The sequence below is a fragment of the Perognathus longimembris genome, chromosome 6 (assembly GCF_023159225.1).
Source record: "Perognathus longimembris pacificus isolate PPM17 chromosome 6, ASM2315922v1, whole genome shotgun sequence".
NCBI classification, from domain to species: domain Eukaryota; kingdom Metazoa; phylum Chordata; class Mammalia; order Rodentia; family Heteromyidae; genus Perognathus; species Perognathus longimembris.
The window spans coordinates 6,528,195-6,541,410 of record NC_063166.1 but is presented as its reverse complement, the minus strand read 5'-3'; positions in this window follow the sequence as shown (position 1 = coordinate 6,541,410).

Here is a 13,216-nt window from a genome sequence, read left to right as displayed (position 1 = left end):
AAAGAAAGAAAGAAAGAAAGAAAGAGAGAGAGAGAAAGACAGAAAGAAACAAAGAGAGAGAGAAAGAGAGAAAGAAAGAAAAAAGAAAGAAAGAGAGAAAGAAAGAAAGGCAGGCTAGTGAGAACACAAGGCCTTGAATTGAACCCCCACTACAAGCATGTAAATAAATAAATAAAGTACCTTTATAATGACTGAAATCTCAAACATGGTTGCTCTCAATTGGATACAAAATGGCACAGCCAGGGTAGTGGACTCCTACCCAAGCAAACCCATCTTCCCATTGGACTCCCATGATTGTATTCTTAAGCATTTATTCAGCTTAAAATGTATGTCAACACTTAAGGCAGCACCTGGGTATTGACAATCAATTATACAGAATTACCGAAAGCACGGTTGCCCAAAGTAACCAGCGGGTAGTGTAATGGCCGAGTGGCTGTGCACGCAGTGTTGGTGCATCATGCAGAAATCAGGAGGAAGGAGCTAAGGCATGTGCTGAGGAGCTAAGACCCTCCAGGGGCAATGCTGAGAGGCAGAAAGCAGCCTCCATACAATTCCAGCTACACAGAGAGGCTGATTCTTCTAAGAAATTGTGGATATGAGTCCAGAAGACTGAAGAAGGCACAAAGAACTGTGCGTGAGTACTGTCATCAACTTGATACAGTTGTCATTGTGTGTATATGTGTGTATATGTGTGTGTGGGGGGGTTACTGTAGTTTGAACGCAGGGCTTTGAACTGGCTTGACTTCCTTACAGGGCTGTTATTTTACATTTGACCCACATGTCCATTCCTGCTCTGTTGTGGTTGTTGTTGTTCTGGCCCTGGATTGAACTCAGAGCCTAGACGCTCGCTATCCCTGAGCTTTTGTGCTCAAGACCAGCACTCCGCTCCTTTGAGCCACAGCTCCATTTCTGGCTTTTTGATGATAAAAGTTCCACGGACTTTTCCTGCCAGGATGGCTTTGAGTTGAAATTCTCCCATCTCAGCCTCCTGAAGCTAAAGCACAAATGTCCTTTGCAGACTATGATGAAGAGCGAGGGTAAAATCAAGCAGGAGAAGTTTTGTTGTTCTTCTACTTAGCAGAATTCCAGAACAAATGCTGCCTGGGGCCGGCGCAGCGTCCTTGGGCTCTGGCTCTTACCAAAATAAAAATCTCCTCTGCCTCCCGGCCAGCGGAGCCGCAGCCGGCCTTCCTACCCCCGCGCTGGGGGGTTCCTGAGGCTGCCAAGCGGTGCCATCAGAAAGCGTTTAATGGTGTTTTTGTAGCGGTAACATGCGTGCTACCTTTCACAATGGCCACATTCCAGGGGGCAGTCTTGGGTGATTTACCTCGCCTGGCGTGGCCACCCGTCCTGCAGTAAGTGGGTGGCCCCCGGGGCCCAGCTCCCTGGTCCCAGGAGGGACTGTTTGGAAAGAGCTGCTGGCATCAGAGCCTTTCGGCTCCCACCGTGCCATGTCCCCCTGTGTGTTTCCAATCAGGCTTCCTTGGCAGGTGGCCCAGGATCCTCCAAGAGGAGTCTGGGAGCTCCAGGGGGCCACGGAGCCCTGCCCCCTCCTCCCTCAGCTCACTGGCCAGGGCAGCCCATTTCGGTTTATGGTGACGTCTGGATGCAGGCTCCAGCTCTGCTCTCAGAACCAGCCCTGCTGTCCATTACTGCGGCGGCCAAGAAAATAATAACAGGCAGCGTTTGCTGGGCCCTTTCTACATATGGGGGGCATCGTTGGGCCTTAAACCCTATGGAATCATGCCATCGGGAGCAGCTCTCACAGGTAACAAAAGACCTGGAGGTGTGCCTGTGTCCCACGTGTGTGGGTGTCCCGTGAACAGATGCCTGTCCTGTCTACACCAGCCTCGTCTCTCTATAGACATATATACATCAACATATGTATCCCCCCTCCACGAGTTCACCTCATGCGTATTCGCACACGTGTCCCTTTCATGACATAGTCATACAGATACGTACACCCAAAACTCATGCGTGAGTGGAGTGTGTTCAACCACTTGGCAAACCAAGACCAAACCAGGCATCAGGACAGCCCTGGAACAACTGAGGCAGAAATCGATGCTTTCCCTGCTGACTGTATGTCCTGGATATCTCCAGGACAGTGTCTACCCGGGTTGAGACTCAAATTGGGGCGTGGCCCGGCCCCCTAGGGACTCCACATATGGGGCAGAGGAGGACCACAGGGCAGTAAATGAAGTCATCCTCCTTGCTAAGAGCCAGCTGGCTCCTGAGCAGGCGCCGAGTCCCCACTCCGGGGCCCAGGCCGCCTGCCCCGTTAACATCTGCCTTTCCCACAGCCTGGGCTTCGTCCTCAACCTTCTCAAGGTGAGATTGGCGGTACCCAACACCAAATGCCTGCTTTGGGCATGTCCGCCTGTCTGTCCATCCACACGGACCCACAAAAAGATCAGCAGCAGGAGCCCCCCGACACCCAGTCGCCCCCACAGGCTCTGTGGTGCCTCCCACTGGCTTCCGTGGGCCTCGCCTATGCCAAGACGACCTAGACCTTTTGCCTAGTGCTATCCATTACCCAGATGCCACGCCACGGAGCTCTGAGCCGGGAGCTGTGCGGTGTGAGCGGCCCGCTGGCCTGGCCTGGCTGCCCGGGCTGAGGTCACACTCGGAAGGACCCCAGGCTTGCTGGAGGGCACGGCTGTCTTGAAGTGCTTTTGAACAAGGGCCTGCACACGAGGCAGTCGCTGCTGCCACTGGCGGAGACTTTCTGTGGGTGAGCTCGGCCCAGCCCTCCCTGCAACTCTGACTTCCTGCTGTGCCTACATGAGCCTTTGCCACCCTGCCTCTGCCAGCGGGGCCTCCCGCCCAGGGCTGGCCCAGGCCACGGAGATGTGGGCGGCTGTGGTTCCCCAGCGCCCGCAGGCTGGCCACAGCGTTTGAAGATGCACTTCAGCGGGAGCCTCAGACTGTGTTCCTTCTGTCGCCAGGCCTGCCCTCCCTGTTGCCAGCTCCCAGCCCGCAGTCGCCTGCCGGCTGTCACCAGAGAAGGAGGAGTGGAGCAAGGCCGTCCCAACTCTGGCCAGAGCCCATGCACAGACGGTCTGCTCAGCCCAGCCCCGCCCTCCCAAGTGTCAGCTCTAAGCTCTCTGGGCCTCGCTGGCCTTAGCTGTAAAATGGGGATTTAAAAATGCTCCCCGCTGGGTAGAGTGATCCAGATCTGTAAGTTCCTGCTTAGGAGATGGAGATCGGAAGGTTTGAGACCAGCCTGGGCAAAGCGTGCAAGACTCTATCTCAATTAATGGCAGGGCACAACGGAGGGCACCTGCCCTCCCCAGGGCAGGTGCTTCCCCAGGGAAGCATTAGTAAGTAGATCGCAGCCCTGGTATAAAGGAATACCCTACCTCAAGAATAACCAACGCAGGGCTGGCACTGGAGACTCAAGCCCATAATCCTAGCTGCTCACAAGGCTAATACCTGAGGATCACGGTTCAGAACCAGCTCTGGCAGGAAAGTCTATGAGACTCTTATCTCCAATTAACCACCAAAATGCTGGAAGTAGAGCCGTGGCTCAAGTGGTAGAGCACAAGCCTTGAGCAAAAAAGCCAAGGGACAAAGCCCAGGACCTTAGTTCAAGCCCTAGTACTGGTGCGTGCGCACACACACACACACAAACACACACACACAAATAACCAATGCAAAAAGTGGCTGGTAGTATGGCTTAAGTGGTAGAGTGCTTACCTAGCAAGTAGGAAGCTCTGAGTTCAAAACCCCAGAATTGTTAAACAACAACAACAACTGTTGGGGATTCATCTTGGCCTTAAGGGGGGAAGGGCAAGGAGAGCGCTCCCAGAACGCCGCCCTTCCCCCAGCCCTGGGGCAGTGTGGAAGTGAGCCACACCTATCTCCTTCTGGGTCCAGAACCAGAAGGGGTAGCTTTGAGACCATCCCCTACCTTGCGCCAGCGAGCACACAGGGCGGTACTATGGGAAGTGACGTTAGCCCATGAGGGAGGTCCTTGGGAGCTGCTCTTGGATGGACAAGCTCGCCAGCCTATCGCCAGCTCATGCTCAATCCTCGTCATCACTACTATATTACTGTGAGCCCCTCCCGATTAAATTGGATTGCTCCCTAAAGCGTCTCCGAGATCCGTCTGCGCCTGGCTTCCTTGGTGGGTAAGGAGGGAGGAAAAGGGGATCTCGTTCGGCCACGTGCACCTTAGGCTAGCCCGTGTCCCTCGCTCCACCTTGGCCACCTGCTGGTCAGGTGCCCAGGGGAGAGGGCGAAAAGGGGAGCACTGATAAGGGAGTAAGTTTAGCATCCCGCACCGGGGGAGGTAAATCTAGCCCGGTAAACAACAACCACAAGTCCCGCCAGTAGTCTTGATGGGCAAATGTCGGTGCCAGGGTTCAGCGGTGGTTCGTCTCCCGTGGTTTGTGTGTTGAGGCTTGGTCCCTGGTGGGCCGCATCAGAGGTGGTGGAGCCCGAGCTGCAGGCCTAGTGGAAGATGGTAAAGTCATGGGAGTTGGTCTCAGAAGGGATGAAGGCTGGTCATACAGAGTGAGTTCACTCCCAGGAGCAGGGATGGGATCACGAGCACACTTGACCCCTGAACCTGGTTTCCTCTGTCATCCTGTGATCTCTACCACACAGCTCTGCTGCCCGTGTAAAACCATTCACCATGAAGCCCTCACCAGAGCCAAGAAGATGTCTTTCACCTCCCAAATGGTGAGCCACACAGTCCTCCTTTCTTTATCACATATCCAGTCCCAGGTGTGTAGCTACATCGGCGATGAACGGGCTAATGCACCCGTGAACACGGGCATCGCGTTACCAAGACCGAGGCTGAGTGCTCGCGAGGCATTGCGTTTCGGCAGCGTGTCGACTCCAGCGTGTGCTGAGTGCCCTCGGCATGCCAGGCTGCCAAGGAATGGCTCCTCGAGGCTGAGGCCCCTCGCCGGAGTCCCCGCAGGATGCTGGAGAGCGTGACCAGGGGGGGAATGCAAGGTGCGGAGAGGAGACGTGACCCCCCCCCCCCCCCGCGCCCCGGGCTCTGCTGCCTGGCGGTGCAGAAGGCCCGCCACTCCACAATGCCTCTCGGGGACTCAACGCCTGCGAGGCTCAGTGACCGTCCTTGGGACACCGCACGGCAGCCCCCGGGGGACGGTCCTCGGCCACCCACCCGCCCCTTCGCCTCTTCGGAGCAGGGACGAGGAGGACAGCCCGGCTTCGTTCCCTCGCCGAACGGCCTGGCACCGACGGCCAGGTCGGTAGCAAGACAGCGAGCGCTGGCTAAGGACACGCGAGCTCGCCTCCCCTTCTGCGCCTCACACCTCTGCCTGCTCCGCCCTCGGGGTGCCCGTCTTCCAGAGGCCCAGCCCAGCCCTTCCCCAAGGCGGAGGCAGAGGCTGGGGCTGCCCCCAGGCAGGGTGGACGAGGGGGGGGGGGCAGGGGCAGGACAGCCTCTGAAAACTCGCCCTGCCCCACGGCGGGGAAGGGCTGGTGGGCACAGCCACGCCTGTTTGGGGGAGCCGCTAGGCGAGGCACCTCAGCAGAGGGCTGCTGCCTGCCGGGTCCCAACCAGCCCAGTCCCCCGGCGTCCGTCCCTCCCTCCCCGGCGTCCGTCCCTCCCTCCCCGGCCAGCGCCTGGCCCTCAGCGCTTTGAATTATTCAGCCCATCTCCCGTCTGCCCCAGGCCGCAAAATAGATTATTTTTTTTTTATTAGCTGTCCCTTGTTAACTCATAATTGCGATCATGTAACATTTAATAGAGGCGCAGAGCGATCCCCTCGCCGGCCCGCACTCATTCATTAGCTAACGAGATGGAGCAGCTCATAAAAACAAAAAAAAAAAAAGGGCTGTTAAAAAATTCCTGAGAAATAGAAGGCGGGAGGTGATGCAAGCGGGGTTAACAAAGACAGAGGAGGGCCGGGGAGGCGGGAGCCAAGCGTGCGCAGAATAACCCAGCCCTGATGAGCCGCCGAGCCAGCGCCTCCCCCCGCCTGACTCAGAGACGCCCGCCCGCGCTCCGAATCCAGCAATGCCCTCCGCGGCTTGCATCACGCCTGCGTCGTGACAAGGGACGCCGGGCACCCCACGCGGCGGGCGCAGGAGGGGTGTGTGGGGGGGGTAACCCAATCTCCAGGCTGGCAAGGGCCATGGCACCCTAGTCCTCTGTCACCGGGCAGGGACAAGACCTGCTCAAGGACGGCTGTGTGTAAGCCCGGGTAATGATTGACCCGCGGGTGTGAAGGCCGGGGGCCCGCCTCACCTGCCCATTGTCTCGTCCCCGCTGGAATGTCTCCCGTCACCGCCCCCGGAGCACCTGTGCACACGGATGCTTTGGGATGCTCCAGGTGAGGACCCCCGGGGGTGGGGGGGGGTGCGGGACTGATAAGATCTAAAGGGGCCCCGCGGAGGGTATGGAGACCGCCCCGTCAGGGGTGACTGAGACGGGACAAACGCCGGGCCGGGCCGGGCCCGCTGCAGCCTCTCTGTGGAGGGGTGGGGACGGGAAGAGGTGGGAGGTCCGGGCTGATGAGTGAGGGGCTGGGGGGGGGGGAAGGCCAGCAGGGGTCCTTCAGCATCGGTCCGAGGGCTTTGCCTCCTCGGGCTGTGGAAGCCTTGGCCAGCCATTTCGCCTCACTGGGCCTCGGTTTCCCCCACTACGGTCTACTAGCTTGCTGGATGGATGACCGGGGCAAGTCGTTTGCCACCTCTGTGCCTCAATGTCCCCACCAGACCGTGTCAAAACTAAGTGTGTGACCCAAGACAAGAATAGACAAGGATCCTCCCAATGTGTGTGCGTGTGTGTATACACACGTGTGCATGCACACGCGCACGACTCCTGGGGTTTGAGCTATGGGCCTGGGCACTGTCCCTGAGCTTTTTTTGCTCAAAGCTAGCACGCTATCACTCGAGCCACACTTCTTCTTCCTGCTTTTGGGGGTTCATTTGAAACAAGCATCTCATGGGGCCTTTCCTGCTCTCGTTGGCTTCAAGCCTCAATCCGCAGACCTCAGCCTCTCGTTTAGCTAGGATTACAGGTATGACCCACTGCAGCCCAGATACCCACCTAATCTTTAAGCCCAGCTTGGACCTTCTCCGGGCCTAGGGAAGACCTAATCAAAACCTAAGCAATGGCCAGCTGACCCGGCACTGTGGGGACCATGCAGGTGGCTGGGGGTAAAGTCAGATGGAGCCCCTCCCCCCCTCCCCCCCCCCTGCCCCAGCAGGCCCTGGGGAGTGAAGGCTGGGCGGGCCACACACTTCCAGAGCCCAGAGAGACACACCTCCTTGACTTCCTCCTAATGCAAAACCTGGCCTTTCCGCCTGGCCTTTGCAAACAGCCTTCACTCTGCCATGTTTTCTTAGCAGCCTCATTCTTGTGTGCAAGAAATAATCCCATTAACTGTATTATTGCTGTAGAGGAAGAACAAGGGTTCAGATTTGCCCTTAAGTTCAATGAACTCTGCTCCCTCTTGAAAGGAAAACCACAGAGCTCAGGCAAATTGCCCTTTAGCAAACTTTCTTTGAACAAGGCCTGTCCCAGCAGAGAGTCCTTCCGAGTGCGAGGGAGAGATCACAATTGCCTCATCCCCAGCCCCTAGCCTCAGCCTCCCCCAGCAAGCTAAGAAAAAGACTGCTGGGCCAGGCACAAGCAAATGCCACAGGGAGTGTGGAAGGCAGTTACACAGTTCTGCCCCCTGCACGACTGCCAAGGCCTCCAGTCTCAGGCCTCCACTCCCTTTGCCAGTCTGTAGCTACCAGATCTTGCTGTAAAATGTGCCTTTCAAGGCCAGGTACCCGTGGTTAGCTCCTGTCATCTAGGCTGCTCAGGAGGCTGAGATGGGAGCATCGAGGATTGGGGTGGGAAGCCAACCCATGCAGGAAAGTCTGTGCGACTCTGACCAGTTAACTACCAACAAGCTGGAAGTGGAGCAAGGGCTTAAGTGGTAGAGCACTAGCCTTGAGTGAAAAAGCTAAGGGACGGCGCCCAGGGCCTGAGTTCAAGCCCCAGCACCCGTACACACAGTAGAAAGTGCCAGTCACACCAAGTTCCTGCTCACCTCCCAGGGAAAGCACCTCCTCCCCTAAGTCCCAGGGCCTGGCAGCTTTCACAGGCTGCCCAAGCCTGGGCCCGCTCTCCCGTGAACCTACTTCCTTCTGTAGCCCCAGGTACCCTGAATCCTTGGGCCTTTCCCAGGACGCCCTGGGCTATTTCACACCCCTCCAGCCTTTACGCAAGGCTGGCTCGTCTTCCGCTTGTTCCAGTGGCCAATTTCAGCCTTTAGGACTTCACTCCAAGGTCACCTTCTCCAAGGGCCCTGTTGATGTCCCCTATCCATCCCCACTCCCTGCCACCATACACCCGAACATTCTCCATCTTAGCAATTTGTTCTGTGTGGTGCCCACAAATCCAGGAGCCCCCCCCCCAGGGGAGGAGCTAGAGGACTGATGCCCAAGGCCGTGTGTATTCAGTCAGTGCTCACAGATATCTTCCTTGTTGAGCTGCTATTTCCGTGCCCCCCCCCCGCACACACACACACACACACACACACACACACACACACACACACACACACTGGGAAAGAGGCAGATACAGCCTGAGGCCAGAGGCTAAAGGTAGATTCTAGAAAGGTACTCATCCATCTGCTTACTGATTTGTGTAATCCGAGGAGAGGGGCCAGACCTGTCAGCTTTGGACACTCTGGTAACGCGTGATTGGCTCCCCCCAAACCCCTGCCCTGGGATGGGGTTGGGAGGATGTTCCAGAAACTTCCTTACCTTCTCACCTCCCCCCCCCCACAAGATGGGCTGCCCTGTCTGTGAGATTGGCACGGCCCGCAGAGAGCTCCAGCTTCCAGTCCACAAAGTGCGGGGTGAGGCGGTGGCAACGGGGCTGGGGCTCCTAGGGGTGCCGGCTCCGCTCCCGGCGGCCCTCCGTGCGTGTCCACGCTGGTGAGAAGGGTCCCCACATCGCCTAGGAGCTGACCTCGCTTCTCCTGTGTCCGCACGACGCAAGGAGTGGCCTCTCAGGGGCCTGGCCTTGGGCCCATCTGCCAAAACAACAGCGAGACTCGGCTACCAGGACGCCCTGCGGAACCCGCGGTAGATGGGGGTACTTCTGCCGGGTGGGGCAGGAAACCAGGGTTCAGGCACAAGGACACCCCTGCCCGAGGTCAGGAGCTTAAGTGAGCCTGTAAGATTTGCCTTTCCTTCCTCCTCCTCCCCCCTGGGAGTTGAACAAGGACTCATTTGACCCCCCCTTTCTCTCTCGTGCCAGTACTAGGACTTGAACTCAGGGCTTTGCCCTCTTCCTTGGCTTTTTCCGCCCAAGGCTGGTGCTCTACCACTTGAACCACAGTTCCACTTCTGGCTTTGTTTCTGGCTCGTTGGGAATAAGAGTCTTGCGGACTTTCCTGCCTGGCCTGCTTTCACACTTGCGTCCTCAGATCTCAGCCTCGTGAGCAGCTGGGATCACACGTGTGAGCCACCAGCCCAGGCTCACGACTCCATTTTTTATTTTGTTTTATTTTGTTTGTTTTTTAAATGTGAGGGCCCCGGGTGAGAAAGGGGCCCTGGGAGGAGAGACGGGGCTTAACGTCTGAACACCGGGGCCCCTCCTCTGGCCCGTGCGTGGAGAGGGTCTACTCTCTGGACTACTTCCTCTGAGCATGGGGGGAGGGGGAGGATGACCCCCCACCCCCCACCCCAGGATGGACGCGAATCGTCTTCGCAGACTCTGTCAGGCGTCCCCTGTCTATGAACACGGGCTCTCCTTGCTGGCGTCTGGCAATCTGCTCTCTTCCCTGCTTCGGGCCTGTGGGGCTCGGGCCACCCACGTGGGGGCCCCCCCCCCGGCCTTGAGCAGATAGACATCCAGGAGTCAAGAGGCCAGGCTTGACCCCCGGGGACAGCTGGCTCCTGTGGAGAGGCTTCAGAAGACGCTGGCCCAGGCCTGGCCGGCCACGCAGCCCCGGGGGTAGGCCCGAGCCTTGGGTCCCCTGAGGTCTGCTGCTACTGCGCAAGACCACCCCAGGAGACCGAGCTGCTGAGCCCCCAGCGGCCCCCGGGGCTGGGGTGGGGACAGCGACTTCTCAGCAGGATGTATGTATATGTGCCTGGGGGGCGGGGGTGCATGTGTGTGAGAGAGACAGACAGACAGACAGAGAGATAGAGAGAGAGAGAGAGTGACCGTTTAGCCAGGAGGGGCCTGCTGGGCTTCTGAGCCTGGAATTTATACAGCCCCTTGATGGCGGCTGTAGTTTATCTTGAGCAAAAGAATAATAAACTCGGTTGACAGGATGATGGATTCAAAGCATCCTTGTCAGGGAGCAGAGCTCGGCCTGCTGTTCGGGATGTCTGGCCTGGTGGGGACTGTGTTATCGAGTGTTTAGCACCCGTGGATTGTCAACAACACGTTGTTTACAGGTTGGGAGCAAGGCGGAGATGGGCCGGGCTGGGGGGAGATGGGAGGTCTGGCCACAGGGAGGGGAAGGACGGGCGGCCCAGATGGGGTCACAAAGGCATTTTTGCCTTTGATGGAGGGAGGCCCAGCGTCCTCCAGTTCAGCCCCCGCTCACGCTGTCCACCATCTTCCCTTGCCTGGGAGAAAATCCATTCAACAGACCTCATTGCTGCCTAGTCTTTCCTTCTTCATGAAGCAAAGGAATTAGCATTAAACCTCAGCTTCAAAAATGATACTAGCCAGGAGCCTGTTGTCCATATCTATAATCCTAGCCACTCAGGAGGCTGAGATCTAGAGGACTGCACTTCAAAGCCAGACCTGGCAGAAAAGTCTGTGAGACGCCATCTCTAATGAACCAGCAAAGGGCTGGACTGGAGACGTGGCTCAAGTGGTTAAACACCAGCCATCAGCAGGAACCGTGAATAAGTATGAAGCCCTGAGTTCAAAGCCCAGTAACGACCAAAAACAAAAACGAAATCCAGCCCACCGTGGGGGTGGACTCCGTGGTAGAGGGCTTGCCTCGCATTCATGAGCCGCTGGGTTCCTCTCCCAGCACCACAGAGCAAAACTAAAGAGATAAAGACATGAAATCTGCTGACTTGCTAAACCTTGGACGGGGAGGGAAAGCCATTAATCCACACTCATTCATGAGCCAGCGTTGGCCCCCGGCTCCCACGGCTCTGGAGGGATCCTTTGGCCCGTCCCGTGATTCTTAGAACTTTGTTTTCCTCTCCGATGAGCTGCGTAGGGTTGCGACACAATGAAGCACTCTGCAAACTTTGAAGCAGAAGATAAGTTCAAACAATCCTTTTTCCTTTGTTCTCAAAGCCCCCCGAGCGTCTAGCCGCTGAACCTAGGCTCCTGGCTCAGCCCCCTGTCTTCCCCCCTCCACCCCTGGATTTGGGAAGTTCTTTCTCTTGCCTAACCTGGAGCTCTTTTGTTTCCAAGGGAGCTATTCTTTTTCGAAGAGCTTGTGCGTTATGTTCCAGTTCCGAATCTCTCTGAGGACAAGTCCTGTTTCAAAGCTCCGTGGGTTCAACTCCTCACTCCCAGCCTAAGGGGGAAGCTGAACTTTCCTCATGGCTTCGTCCTCCTGCGGGTGGACCGCTGTGTTGCTGCCCCTGGAAAGGAGCGCAGTGCTCCTGACCACTGAGGACGGCTTCGTGGGTCTTTAGGCTGGCAGCAGGGATGAGGAGAGAAGAGAAGCGCCAGGAACCACCACGCCACAGCCTCGGTTTCAGGTGTCAGAATGTCATAGGCTACTCAACTGCCAGTATTGTCCCCATGGTACAGATGGAGAAACCAAGGCTGCCCTCTGGCAGACTCAAGCTCAGCAGATTTGGGCCGCTTCTGAGCTGCACTTGGCCCCCATCTGCCAAGAAAAGCCCGGGGGGGGGGGGCGCAGAACACACAGATCTGTTTTGCCCTCTGTCAAACAGCTGGGCTAGTGGGGTGGAGGTCGCTGGAAAACTCAGGGGAGCCAGGCTGTGGGTGGGGGTGGAGGGCTTAGGGAGGGAGCAGAGGCAGGGGGCAGAGTTGGGAGAGGAACTCAAGTCTGAGCATGAGGTAGGGGTGTGTGTGTGTGTGTGTGTGTGTGTGTGTGTGTTGGGTAATGAGCTGGGGTTCCTCAGGCTCTCCACTTATTTCTTCATTCATGTATTCACCTGTGCACAGCTTCATTTTTGTCTTTATTAGCTTGGAAATCAAGTCCCTTGCAGTCATCCGTCTATCCACCCATCTATCCACCAACCCATCATCCATCCATCCAACCAACCAATCCATCCATCCAACCATCCACCAACCCATCATCCATCCATCCATCCATCCACCAACCCATCATCCATCCATCCATCCATCCAACCAACCAATCCATCCATCCAACCAACCAATCCATCCATCCAACCATCCACCAACCCATCATCCATCTATCCATCCATCAACCCGTCATCCATCCATCCACCAACCCATCATCCATCCATCCATCCAACCAAACAACCCATCCATCCATCCACCCACCAACCCATCATCCATCCATCCATCCACCCACCAACCCATCATCCATCCATCCATCCATCCACCAACCCATCATCCATCCATCCATCCACCAACCCATCATCCATCCATCCATCCATCCAACCAATCAATCCATCCATCCAACCATCCACCAACCCATCATCCATCTATCCATCCATCAACCCGTCATCCATCCATCCACCAACCCATCATCCATCCATCCATCCATCCATCCATCCACCAACCCATCATCCATCCATCCATCCATCCATCCATCCACCAACCCATCAATCATCCATCCATCCATCCATCCTGGTATGGAGTGACTACTCATACAGGCCCCGAGCCTGGAGAGGAGAGAGCCTGCCTTTTTCACCCATGTTCTCAGACTTCGTTCACAGAGGGGTCAGAAATAAGCTGACACCTGGAAACCACATGGTGATGCATTCTTGGAGCCAGCCACACCCAGAGCCCTCCATGGAAGGTACCAGAACCACAGGGCTGATGGCTAACTGCCCTGCCCTTAGCAATCTGGGGCAGGGTGGGGACATGAAGGAAGGGCACGGCTGGCCCTGCTTCAACCTTAGATGGCTTGGAGCTTGGCGAGTGCTGGCGGTCCCTGCAGGGGAAGGACCGTGCCTTGGAACCCGAGTTGACTCATTCATCAGTGCTGTCACTCTTCTGTGGCTGGGGATCTTCTGTGTGTTGGGCTGGGCTGGAAAGAGAAGGAGGGAGGGGGCAGACTCTTCTCTGACCCCCTTTTCTGGGACAGGCTGA